Raw genomic sequence first — 13,795 nt, forward strand, 5'->3', positions numbered from 1 at the left:
GAGTTTTATGGTTTCTGGTCCTACATTTAGGTCTTTAATCCATTTTGAATTTATGTTTGCACACAATGTGAGAAAATATTCTAATTTCATTCTTATATATATATATATCTGTTCAACTTGCCCAGCATCACTGATCAAAAAGACTATCTTTTCTTCATTTGTTTTTGTTCAGTAGCTCAGTCATATCTGAATCTTTGTGACCCCATGACCTTCAGCATGCCAGACTTCCCTGTCCACCACTATCTCCCAGAGTCCCAGTTCAAACTCATGACCATTGAGTCAGTGATGCCATCCAGCCATCTCATCCTCTGTCGTCCCCTTCTCCTCCTGCCCTCAATCCTTCCCAGCATCCAGGCCTTTTCCATTGAGTTGGCTCTTTGCATCAGGTGGCTAAAGTATTAGAGCTTCAGCTTCAACATCAATCCTTTCAATGAATATTCAGGGTTGATTTCCTTTAAGATTGACTGGTTTGCTCTCCTTGCAGTCCAATGGACTTTCAAGAGTCTTCTCCAGCACCAAAGTTTGATGTGTCAGTTCTTCAGTGTTCAGCCTTCTTTATGGTCCAACTCTCACACCTACACATGACTACTGGATACACCATCCATTCATGCTCAATCACTTCAGTCGTGTCTGACTCTTTGTGACTCAATGGACTGTAGCCTGCCAAGCTCCTCTGTCCATGGGATTCTCCAGGCAAGAATTACTGGAGTGGGTTGCCATGCCCTTCTTCTGTGGGGGATCTTCCAGACACAGGGATTGAACCCGGGACTCCTGCATTGCAGGCAGATTCTTTACCACTGAGATACAGGGGAAGCCCTAGAAAAACCACAGCTCTGATAATACAGACCTTTGCTGGCAAAGTAATGTCTCTGATTTTTAATAGGCTGTAGAGTTTGTCATTCCTTTTCTTCCAAGGAGCAAGTGTCTTTTAATTTCATGGCTGCAGTCACCATATCCAGTGATTTTGGACCACAAGAAAGTAAAGTCTGTCACTGTTTCCATTTTTTCCCCATCTATTTACCATGAAGTGATAGGACCAGATGCCATGATCTTCATTTTCTGAAGGCAAAGTTTTAAGCCAGAATTTTCGTTCTCCTCATTTACCTTCAACAAGAGGCTCTTTAGTTCCTCTTCACTTTCTGCCATTAAGGTGCTGTCATCTGCATATCTGAGGTTATTGATATTTTTCCTAGCAATCTTGATTCCAGCTTGTGCTTCATCCAGCCCACCATTTCCATGATGTACTCTGGATATAAGCTAAATAAGCCAAATGACAATATACAGACTCCTTTCCCAATTTGGAACCAGTCTGTTTTTCCATGTCCAGCTCTAACTCTTGCTTCTGGTGTTCCCTTCTCTTTAAGAATTTTCCACACTTTGATGAGATCCACAAGGTCAAAGGCTTTAGTGTAGTCAATGAAGCAGAAGTAGATGTTTCTCTGGGATTCCTTTGCTTTATTATGATCCAATGGATGTTGACAATTTGATCTCTTGTGTCTCTGACTTTTCTAAATCCAGCTTGTACATTGGAGGTTCTCGGTTCAGGTATCACTGAAGCCTAGCTTGAAGGATTTTGAGCATTACCTTGCCAGCATGGGAAATGAGTGCAATTGTGTGGTAGTTTGAGCGTTCTTTGTCATTGCCCTTTTTTGGGATTGGAATGAAAACTGACCTTTTTCATTACTGTGGCCACTGCTGAGTTTTCCAAATTTGCTGGCATATTGAGCACAGCACTTTAATAGCATCATCTTTTAGGATTTGAAATAGTTCTACTGGAATTCTATCACTTCCACTAGCTTTGTTCAGAGTAATGCTTCCTAATGCCCACTTGACTGCAAAAATAAGTGATTTTTCCCAAAGACACAAAGTTCCCTATTAGTTGGCTACAGGATATCTCATTACCACTTTCCTATAGATCAGCATCAATATTCCTCATCAGACACAGGTCACACAATTCCTTATAGTGATCTTTATATGTATTTATTCACATTCAGGTGAGAGATAGACAAGCAGACAGATTATCACTTTGATAACTGATGAATATATTAGTAGCTTTGGGTAAGAATGCAGCTACAGAGGACGAAGCTGAATATTTCAGGCCAGAGACTAATAATTCAAAATCCTTATCAATGTGATAGAAAACAAACAACAATTGAGATCTTTTAAGAGCTGTGACAGACATTTCAACGAAGCAGTGTATCTAAATCAGCCTGTATTTAGTTGTGAGTTGGAAACAATTCCTGGCTAAGTGATATATGCCCAGTTTAGAATTATGTGTTTCAGCTCCAGGGAGAGCATATCACAAGAAAGTTTTATCATACCCATCGTCAGAATGTATGTAAAAATGAAATCTGGGGAAACTGCACAGATGCCGATGAAGAGACAACAGCATGAAGGCATATTCAGTCTCTGTCTCTTCATCTCCTGAAAGACGATCCACAGTATGCCTTATTTCCTACCAAAGTCCTTGAAAGAGTTGTGAGTTTGTCATCTCAGGAACAATTCTTTGTTTCATGAAAACATTTTCCTGTAGTTGGTGATAACTAATACCTTCCTTATATAGAGTGCTATAAACTCTTGCACAATATACAAGAGTTATGCACAGTTTCATAAAAGCCCAGGCCATATGCGAAACTGACTTGAACATACTAATTTACTTGATCTTGTTCTGATTCACCACATGTTGTTGTTTGCGTCAAAATTCATAAATCTTGCTTCACTTTGGCAAAGATGATTCATAGACAAGTCTCAACTGACTGGATGAAAAATTAGCTTGTATACAATAGAGTAAAAAAAATGAAAATGCATATGATTTGGGGATATACATTTTCTTTTGATGGCCATAAACTACTACAGATGGATTTTCATGTTTCAACTTAATAAATTCCAGTAGCTCATTATTGTGTAAATTAAAACAAGGCCACTGTGAAGTAGCAATTTAGGGCTATGTTATGAAACAGCCCCATGTTTTCAAGACCCCAAACCTTGTTTGTACTAAGTTTAAATTCAGGAGAGTAATATTTGCCTATCTCTAACTTTGAAACCCAGAAAATTTTAATTTTCCTGAGACTTAGGTAATATATACAATCAATATGAAGCAAACCAAAGTCCCCTGACATATACTGAGCATGTACTTTTAAGAAAGTCGCTGATATGGAACATCTAATTATGATCTAAACAAACTATTAATACTTGCCACAAAATTTTCCTCTCGTGATTGGCCATTATTTCATACTTTGGTTATGATTAGATCCCATCTGTTTGACTATCCTGTTTCTATTCCTACAATCCTCTCAATAATTGAAATATTGTTAATAACCAAGTATCTTGAATTAGGCTGGGTTCTCCAAAGTGAGGAGTACATTATCTGTGTCAAGTATAAGGGAATTCTAATGTTAAATAGAGAAAATTCTAAAATTTTAATGCCATTAAAGTCAGGCTATAAGATTATAGAAAGGAATTTTCCATACAGGTTTAAACATATGTGATGATACTGGACAGATGTTTAAATGTTACTCTGCTTCCTTGAGCAGATGCATCATTCACTGTTCTATTTCAGTAAGCAGGGAACATCATAATGAAATAGACACATTTGGCAATAAGAGATCATCACTTTTATGAATTGCATTTTTTGAAGGTGGGATGTTTTAAAGGATTTTGCTACAATATATCATCATACCTGGTGTAAATTTATGATGTCCCTCTTTTCAAAGTTGACTAAATCAAATCAAGTTTCAATGAGATGAAATGAACTGATAAAAAGCTGTTTCTGAATCTTTGAAGTGGTTTGGGCTTTCTTATCAAGGCAAGTCTGTCTTGCAGCATGTTAATGTAAATTATGGTAGTGAATGTCAAATCTCCATCTGCTCCACCAATCTGTTAAAATATACAATTCTCTTCTATGGAAAAGACTTTATAATCTTTTAGAATATTGTCATAAGTACTCCCTTGAATAAACTGAGTCTTGGGAAAATCTATTCTTCACCAATGACTTAATTCCTTCCTCTGGCAGAATATTTTGGTGATGTTACCAGAAGCTTATATATTTTTCTCTGTTCCTAGAAAGGGTTTTATGAGCTCTTGATAACATTCTCTAGACTGTGTGCATCCATCCACATCAGTGCTGCAGACACTGCATTTAGAGATCTTCATGGGAGCTAGAAGTTCTTCACAACAGAACATTCACTTTGGAAAAGAGGGAAAAGAACTCAAAAGGGAAAAAACAGCATTTTCAACCACAGGAAGGTGGATTTAGAGTATCCCCTGGGTTCAGTTTCCCAAAGCACTAGCAATGGCTTGGTGGAAAGAGCCTGTTGCTGAAATAAAAAGGCTCAGCGGCTCCTCTGCTTTCTACAGCAGGAGGCTGTGCAAGTTACTTAACGTTCAAAGACTCACTTTCTTCATCTCTAAAGATTAAGATCTATGAGCAAATGAAATCCTTCTGTGAAAGATTTAAAAGAATATATTTTACCAAAAATTTATAATCATTTTGCATAAGCCACTGCATGCTGTCATGAGAACATACACAGAGATTTAGGTAATTGTAACAGAAAGCTTTTACTCAGAAAACCTGATAGATCTGCACTGTTGAGAACCAATGTGTCAGTAAGCATTAGGAGACACTCTCAGAGATTTGCTGCACATAGAGCACATTTAAGAAGAAAAGCTTTCTGGCAATACATTATCAATCTTCTCCCAGAGTTGTGAAGTCTTCAGAAACAGAATTGCTTTTTGATCTTCACCCAAAAGAAGTGCATTGTGAGTTCTATGCCCCCAAATTCACCAGACTTACATAATAAACCTGCTCTCATTTGTAGAAAGCAAAAGATATTCTTACTTAAAATCTTTTCAAAAAAAAATTAGATTGGTTCATTCCAATGTGACATTTAAGTTTTAAAAAAAAAATGTATATCGGGTTTTTGCTTAAGCTTGAATATAAACTTTATTTTTAAACTTCACTAATTAAAGACTCAGGAAAATACAAGACAAAAGAAATCAGAAGGTCTACATCCAAAACAACAGAATTTGAATCAACCATGGCTAAATGCCGAAGTGAGAAAAAAGAGAAGAATTATTGTGTTCTTCTCCATGTTCAGAAGAAGTTCTTGAAAGAATATTTTAGTTAAAGTCAGAGGAAGTCTGAAAACTGCGGCCTAACCACAGAAAACCTGTCTTCAATTCCTTAAAATGTGTCAATGGAGCTGATGACTACATAGGGGCTAGTCTTCCTTGCTTAGACACATATGGAGGGGAAAGGAACTTCAGCATGACAGAGAATCACTCGCTTTGAGCAGACCTCTATCGACAAAGTCAAAATTTCAAAGTCGGCATTTATGTTGTTTGCAGTAATTGCTATTTAGGAGTTGAATATATGCTCAAGATTCATAACTAAAACAAAAAAAGTCTCTTTGGATTACATAGTTTTATGGAATTAAGAAGATATGAACAGACTGCGTTCTTTAAAAACAAGGCCTGATTCATTACAGTTTTACAGAAATGACCCAAATTACCTCAGATGGCAGTTGGGAACAGTTGTTCCCACCATGGATTGTGGATGTAAAAATGTAAGGGCTTCCTAAGATATTTTCTTATTCCAAAATCCCCAGGTTTCCTGATGAACAGAAATTAAAAATGCTACTCAAAATCATCTAAATTTTCCATTCCAAAAATGTATATAATAAATTATTTTATGTTGCCTAAGCAGAGGATAGCTACTAAAAGACGACAAACTATATGCAAAGATTCAATCATCATTTAATAGACAGATAGAAAAACAGGTAGGTATATATATCACTCATGAATTTAAACTTTTAAAATATATAAAAATATTAAAAATCATCTGGTGGGATATGAACATTCATTTTGTTTTTAATGGAAACTTAACTGTTTTAGTTTTTCTTTGCTCTATCACGTTAGAAGAAGAGAATACAATTATTTCCCCTTGCTTTCTGACAGTTGGAAGGTTTTGCCCTTCTTGACCTCTTGTTTTCATTTGCTAATAATTCACATTAATGATCTTCAGTAACTACTAAGAAAAAATAAAAAGGAAGTAGAAAGATCAGAGTAACAAGGAACTGGGGGAAGAAGCAGAGTGATCAAGAAGACGTGAGGAAAAGAATCTGAAAAGAAGAGTGAGTTTAGGGGCTTTGTCAGTGGGGCACCACAAATCACAGAACTCATTCCAAAGAAATTGCCGTAAAAGGAAGAAGACCCACTACCAAGAAGAGTCTAGTACACTAAGAAACAGTCACCATATTCAATTGCTCAGTTTTTATCAACACTGTGCATGACAAAACATCCTTAAGAAAATGATGGAATTTAAATTGGGTCTTAAAGAATAGATAGTATCTGAAGAAAGTAGAGGGAAGGAAAGGCTAGTATGATTAGGAAATGGTAAGTATAAGGTTGGATCATCATGAATGTGGACTGCATACATTGGAAAATATCTCTCAATAAAGACTTCAAATAGCAAGTCAAACTGTACATCAGTCAGTTCAGCCGCACAGTTGTGTCCAACTCTTTGCAACCCCATGGACCACAGCACACCAGTCCTCCCTATCCATCACCAACTCCAGGAGTTTACCCAACTCATGTTCATCAAGTCGGTGATGCCATCCAACCATCTCATCCTCTGTTGTCCCCTTGTCCTCCCACCTTCAATCTTTCCCAAAATCAGGGTCTTTTCCAATGAGTCAGCTCTTTGCATCAGGTGGCCAAACTATTGGAGTTTCAGCTTCAGCATCAGTCCTTCCAATGAACACCAAGGACTGATCTCCTTTAGGATGGACTGGTTGGATCTCCTTGCAGTCCAAGGGACTCTCAAGAGTCTTCTCCAACACCACAGTTCAAAAGCATAAATTCTTCAGCACTCAGCTTTCCTTATAGTCCAACTCCCACATCCTTACATGACTACTGGAAAAACCATAGCCTTGACTAGACGGACCTTTGTTGGCAAAGTAATGTTTCTGTTTTTTAATATGCTGTCTAGGTTGGCCATAACTTTCCTTCCAAGGAGTAAGCGTCTTTTAATTTCATGTCATGATTTGCAGTGATTTTGGAGCCCCCCCCCCAATAAAGTCAGCCACTGTTTCCAGTTTCTCCATATATTTGCCATAAAGTGATGGGACCAGATGCCATGATCTTAGTTTTCTGAATGTTGAGCTTTAAGCCAACTTTTTCACTCTCTTCTTTCACTTTCATTAAGAGGCTTTTTAGTTCCTCTTCACTTTCTGCCGTAAGGGTGGTGTCATCTGCATATCTGAGGTTATTGATATTTCTCCCAGTGATGATTCCAGCTTGTGCTTCATCCAGCCCAGCGTTTCTCATAATGTACTCTGCATATAAGTTAAATAAGTTAAGTAAGGGTGACAATATACAGCCTTGACGTACTCCTTTTCCTATTTGGAACCAGTCTGTTGTTCCATGTCCAGCTCTAACTATTGCTTCCTGACCTGCATACAGGTTTCTCAAGAGGCAGGTCAGGTAGTCTGGTATTCCCATCTCCTTCAGAATTTTCCATAGTTTATTGTGATCCACATATTCAAATGCTTTGGCATAGTCAATAAAGCAGAAATAGATGTTTTTCTGGAACTCTCTCACTTTTTTGATGATCCAGCAGATGGCAATTTGATCTCTGGTTCCTCTGCCTTTTCTAAATCCAGCTTGAACATCTGGAAGTTCACAGTTCACTTATTGCTGAAGCCTGGCTTGGAGAATTTTGAGCATTAATTTACTAGTGTGTGAGAGGAGTGCAATTGTGTGGTAGTTTGAACATTCTTTGGCATTGCCATTCTTAGAGATTGGAATGAAAACTGACATTTTCCAATCCTGTGGCCACTGCTGAGTTTTCCAAATTTGTTGGCATATTGAGTGCAGCCCTTTCACAGCATCATCTTTTAGGATTTGAAATAGCTCAACTGGAATTCCATCACCTCCACTAGCTTTGTTTGTAGTGATGCTTCCTAAGGCCCACTTGACTTCACATTCCAGGATGTCTGGCTCTAGGTGAGTGATCACACCATCGTGATTATCTGGGTCATGAAGATATTTTTTGTGTAGTTCTTCTGTGTATTCTTGCCACCTCTTCTTAATATCTTCTGCTTCTGTTAGGTCCATGCCTTCTCTGTATGGACTGTACATAACTGTACATCAAGTGACGTGAAATGACTCTCATGAACAAATAATGAGTCATAATTGATAATCTACTGTAGGTAGACATCATAAAGGCTCCTAATTTTTTCCAAGTGCTGTCTTCATCACTCAGGGTTTAACTGTGAGAAAAATAGTTGTATTTCCACCTCTGACATTGAGGGTAACAGATTTAATCAAAGATACCCTCCAGTTCATATGACAGAGAAAATTTAATATCCTGTAATGCCAATAGCGGACAGAACAGAGAGCATATTAATTCAGTACTGGGTAACCCAAAGCTCATGTTCACAGTAGAAAAGTGATTGTACTTAATGTGACAGAGGAGGAAAGAGTGATTCCAAGGATTTAAGTAACAGAGACACAAGTTTTTGTTCAATAGTTTCTGTAACAATTACAAATGTCCCGAATTAGACTGGCCTGCTCTTCAGATGGAATTTAATCAAAGGTTGAATTACTGCCTGCATCGAGTATTGTGAAGAGGATTGTTGCACTGGATAACCTCTAACTTTCTTTTAACTTTCTGAGTCAGTTAAATCTTGACTTTCCTCTGTACGTTTTGATTATTGAACTAACAAAAACTGTCAAAGGTCCCTGCACAAAAATATGTGTAATAAAATAATTCCAAAAGATAACAAATAATATGACCTCTACTCTAAAATAATTGGATGTTCATCAAATGTCGTTGGTCTTTTCACTGATCATACTATACCTAAATTCTTCCTATCAGTTCTTACCTGAAAACTCCTTTGTCGATTATTCCACTTCGATGTTATCAAATCAAGGGGAAATTTGAAACATTTGGCTTTCTTAAACATCTTCTAAATGTTCAGCATAGTCTATACCAAATTAGTATTCACATCATTTCTTCAAAACCTTACATTAAGACTTGATTTTAATTACCTCTCAATTACATCTTGCACTGTGAGTTAGCATTTTGAAGAGAAGGGAAGCTGCTGGAAAAAAGTTAGATTTTAAAATGCAATATGACAAGTTTAGATTTAGCTTCCATTGCAGCTATGAAATGATTTTCCAAAACAAGATGCTTTCATATAATTTTTTAAATTATATACTTCTCATTGCCTCAAATGTCCACATGTATCTATACCTTTTTCAAAAACATTGCACAGAATATAATAAGGAAGCCCTGGGTTTCAGATATAAGCACTAGAACTAGACAGAGTATGAAGTGCAGGACCTCTGCATTATTGCTCATGCAGAGTTGTGAAGACTGAAATAGTCCCAAAAAGACTCATAAAAATTAACCATTTAGAATATTATGAATTTAAAATTTGGTCACTTCCTCCTTAATTGGCTTCAAAAGTTTTCCTAGTGAACAGAGGTTACTATAATTATTTAAACTCATTTTGAATTAAAAAGGGCTTCCCTTGTGGCTCAACCCCTGGGTCAGGAAGATCCCCTGGAGAAAGACAGAGCAACCCACTCCAGTATTCTTGCCTGGAGAATCCCAAGGACAGAGGAGCCTGGTGAGCTGCAGTTCATGGGGTTGAAAAGAGTCAGACTTGGCTGAGCTATTAATACTTTCACTTTTAATGAAAAAAAGCATGCATAACAATAGTGAAAATAATGATGTGATAAGAGCTACATTTATCAAATATCCATTATGTTCAGACACAATTATAAGCACATTGTATGTATTAGGTAATGTATTGTATGAAAAATTATATGAAAAATACTGCTGTTTTTTTAAACCATTTTATATATGAGGACACTAAGTTACCTGCATATTTCTGTATTTCATAGCCAGTGACAAATAGGGCCCAATTTCTCATCACAGTAATGGGGTCTCAAAACATGTATTAAAGCCATTATGTTAATAGTGATATTATTAATTTCTGCTTCTGCCTTAGAATCAGATGATCCCTCACACTATTATTCCAACCTTGAACAAAGAGGACTAATTGCTTTAAAATACAACACTGTGCATACATTAATGGTTAACAAATGCAGACAACTAATCATGGTACCATATTTACAGAAAATAAAGCAAGATATTTAGGTAAGCAAGATGCACAGTGAAAATGAGACTTCTGATTTTAAAACAGTGCTGACCCCTTGTAGATCAGGAATTACTCAAAACGAGGAGAAAACCCTGAAATGCAAACCCTACTTATGTCGCAGTGTAGGAGATAACCAGAGGGTAAGAAGAAGAAAGTGCACAGGCTTGCCGCGGAAGCATCTCCAAAGTGGCTTGTCATTAAACAACGGCTGGCAGCAGAGATGGATGGAGGAATCATGCAGGCAGACAGCATCGTCAGGAAGCAGTCTGTTGGCGAGACAGGTTGGAAAAAAGAGACCGAATCATTGATAGCTCTAGAACTGCCCATCTTAGACGACTGGGAGGAAGTAGACTATAAACATTTCGGTCACATACATGCTGTGTTATAACGAGAACTTCTACTAGCTTAAAAGATTGCCTTGATCTATCAAGGAAGACGTATGGTCCAGCTAGAACCCACCTCGTCCAACAAATGAGTAATAGTATGCAAGGACATTGTACAAGTCTTTACTAACACACCAAAAGAAAATAACAGGAGTGAAAAAAAAAAAACAGAAAAAATTACTAACTCACCACAAAAATATTGATAAAGGGGCAAATAATTTTAAATGGCGTGTAATCTGGAAAATTACTGAATCACTATGTTGTACACCTGAAACTAATATAACATTGTAAATCAAGTACACTTCAATACAAAAAGAAGCAAATGAAAACTGTGATCATCAATGTTATCATGAATTGTTTAAAATATAATCAATACATTGCTCCAAAAAATAAAATAAAATCTCAAAAAGAAAAGGACATGAGCTCTGGAGAGAAATGGTAGGAAAACAGAGTAAGGTAAATTATCACATCGTTGAACTTAGAAAAGAAAAGGTGGGGGGAAAAATGCTATCATAGAAATGAGCTGCAGGAGTTGCTTGTATATTTTTGAGATTAATCCTTTGTCTGTTTCTTCATTTCCTATTATTTTCTCCCATTCTGAAAGCTGTCTTTTCACCTTGCTTATAGTTTCCTTTGTTGTGCAAAAGCTTTTAAGTTTCATTAGGTCCCATTGTTTATTTTTGCTTTTATTTCCAATATTCTGGGAGGTGGGTCATAGAGGATCTTGCTGTGATTTATGTCAGAGAGTGTTTTGCCTATGTTCTCCTCTAGGTCTTACATTTAGATCTTTCATTCATTTTTAGTTTATTTTTATGTATGGTGTTAGAAAGTGTTCTAGTTTCATTCTCTTACAAGTGGTTGACCAGTTTTCCCAGCACCACTTGTTAAAGAAGTTGTCTTTTTTCCATTGTATATTCTTGCCTCCTTTGTCGAAGATAAGGTGTCCGTAGGTACGTGGATTTATCTCTGGGCTTTCTATTCTGTTCCATTGATCTGTATTTCTGTCTTTGTGCCAGTACCATACTGTCTTGATGACTGTGGCTTTGTAGTAGAGTCTGAAGTCAGGCAGGTTGATTCCTCCAGTTCCATTCTTCTTTCTCAAGATTGCTTTGACTATTAGAGGTTTTTTGTATTTCCATACAAATTGTGAAATTATTTGTTCTAGTTATGTGAAGAATACAAGCAACTCCTGCAGCTCAATTCCAGAAAAATAAATGACCCAATCAAAAAATGGGCCAAAGATCTAAACAGACATTTCTCCAAAGAAGACATACAAATGGCTAACAAACACATGAAAAGATGCTCAACATCACTCATTATCAGAGAAATGCAAATCAAAACCACAATGAGATACCATTACACACCAGTCAGAATGGCTGCTATCCAAAAGTCTACAAGCAATAAATGCTGGAGAGGGTGTGGAGAAAAGAGAACCCTCTTACACTGTTGGTGGGAATACAAATTAGTATAGCCACTATGGAGAACACTGTGAAGATTCCTTAAAAAACTGGAAATAGAACTGTCATATGACCCAGCAATCCCACTGGGATTACACCGGGCATACACACCGAGGAAACCAGATCTGAAAGAGACACGTGTACCCCAATGTTCATCGCAGCACTGTTTATAATAGCCAGGACATGGAAGCAACCTAGATGCCCATCAGCAGACAAATGGATAAGGAAGCTGTGGTACATATACACAGTGGAATATTACTCAGCCATTAAAAAGAATTCATTTGAATCAGTTCTAATAAGATGGATGAGACTGGAGCCCATTATACAGAGTGAAGTAAGCCAAAAAGATAAACACCAATACAGTATACTAATGCATATATATGGAATTTAAAAAGATGGTAACGATAACCCTATATGCAAAACAGAAAAAGAGACACAGATATACAGAACAGACTTTTAGACTCTGTGGGAGAAGGCGAGGGTGGGATGTTCTGAGAGAACAGCATTGAAACATGTATACTATCAAGGGTGAAACAGATCACCAGCCCAGGTTGGATGCATGAGACAAGTGCTCAGGCCTGGTGCACTGGGAAGACCCAGAGGGATGGGATGGGGAGGGAGGAGGGAGGGGGGACCGGGATGGAGAACACATGTAAATCCGTGGCTGATTCATGTCAATGTATGACAAAAACTACTGTAATGATGTAAAGTAATTAGCCTCCAACTAATAAAAATAAATGGAAAAAAAAATAAAAAATAAATAAATAAAATACTAAAAAAAAAAAAGAAATGAGTCCATTTGGAAAACAGACTTAGAAAGTAAATAATGCTGCAAACACAATAAAAGATGGAAGACATGATTGGGAAAAGGAAGAAAATAAGATAAAAGTGAGCAAGTTGATTAGAGAAAATCATACATATGGAGAAGTGATATTATTTATATGCAAAATTGATGTTGATGAAAAAGAAATGCCAAATAATGGTAGATAAAAATAAAAAGCTTTTGTTAAGAAAGTTATCCATAAATTCAAAAATAATAAGTCTATGGGTTCACAGGACACAGGAAAAAATGCATAAAAACTTCCAGTCCAAGGCATTTCTAAGTTAAGCTCCTATTTTCATAACTGTTATGGCTGGGATAGGAAAACGAGAAGTCATTTACAGCTGATACTTGAAGTTAGAAAATAATAATAATAAATATAAAAACTAAGAGATGTGCCTCTATTAATTGAGACCAGTTACAGAAAGGAAAGACAAAGGTGAGAAAGCATTGAAATATAATTATTTTATTATAATGACAGTAACTAGTCAATAGACTTTCTATTAAAAATAAGAATTCTTCATAAAAACCTATAGCTAGAAATGCAATTATTAGGAAAAATCAGAATAATTGCAAATAAATAATTAAAATTAATTATAAACTACACAGGACAAGAATTAGCAAAACAAATTCAAACTATATTGCAAGTTTCAAAAACAAACAAAAATATAAAAATGTAAAAACAAAAAAATCACAGTAATGTAGTAAAATGCAAAACAGCAAACATATCTTTTATATTAGTGGGCTGAATTCACATATTAGCTTGACCATAGAGACTTCTAAAACAAATCAGAAAGGTAAAGATAAAAAGATGGACATAAATATACCAGGCACATGAAAACAAAAACAAAACACAGATGTCATAACCACTTTTTTTGTATGAAATATCTTTATTTTACCTTTATTATTATTTTTTGACATTTTATTTTGTATTGGTGTGTAACCTATTAAGAATGTTGTGATAGT

This window comes from Odocoileus virginianus, chromosome 15, assembly GCF_023699985.2.
Source record: "Odocoileus virginianus isolate 20LAN1187 ecotype Illinois chromosome 15, Ovbor_1.2, whole genome shotgun sequence".
In the NCBI taxonomy this organism is placed as follows: Eukaryota; Metazoa; Chordata; class Mammalia; order Artiodactyla; family Cervidae; genus Odocoileus; species Odocoileus virginianus.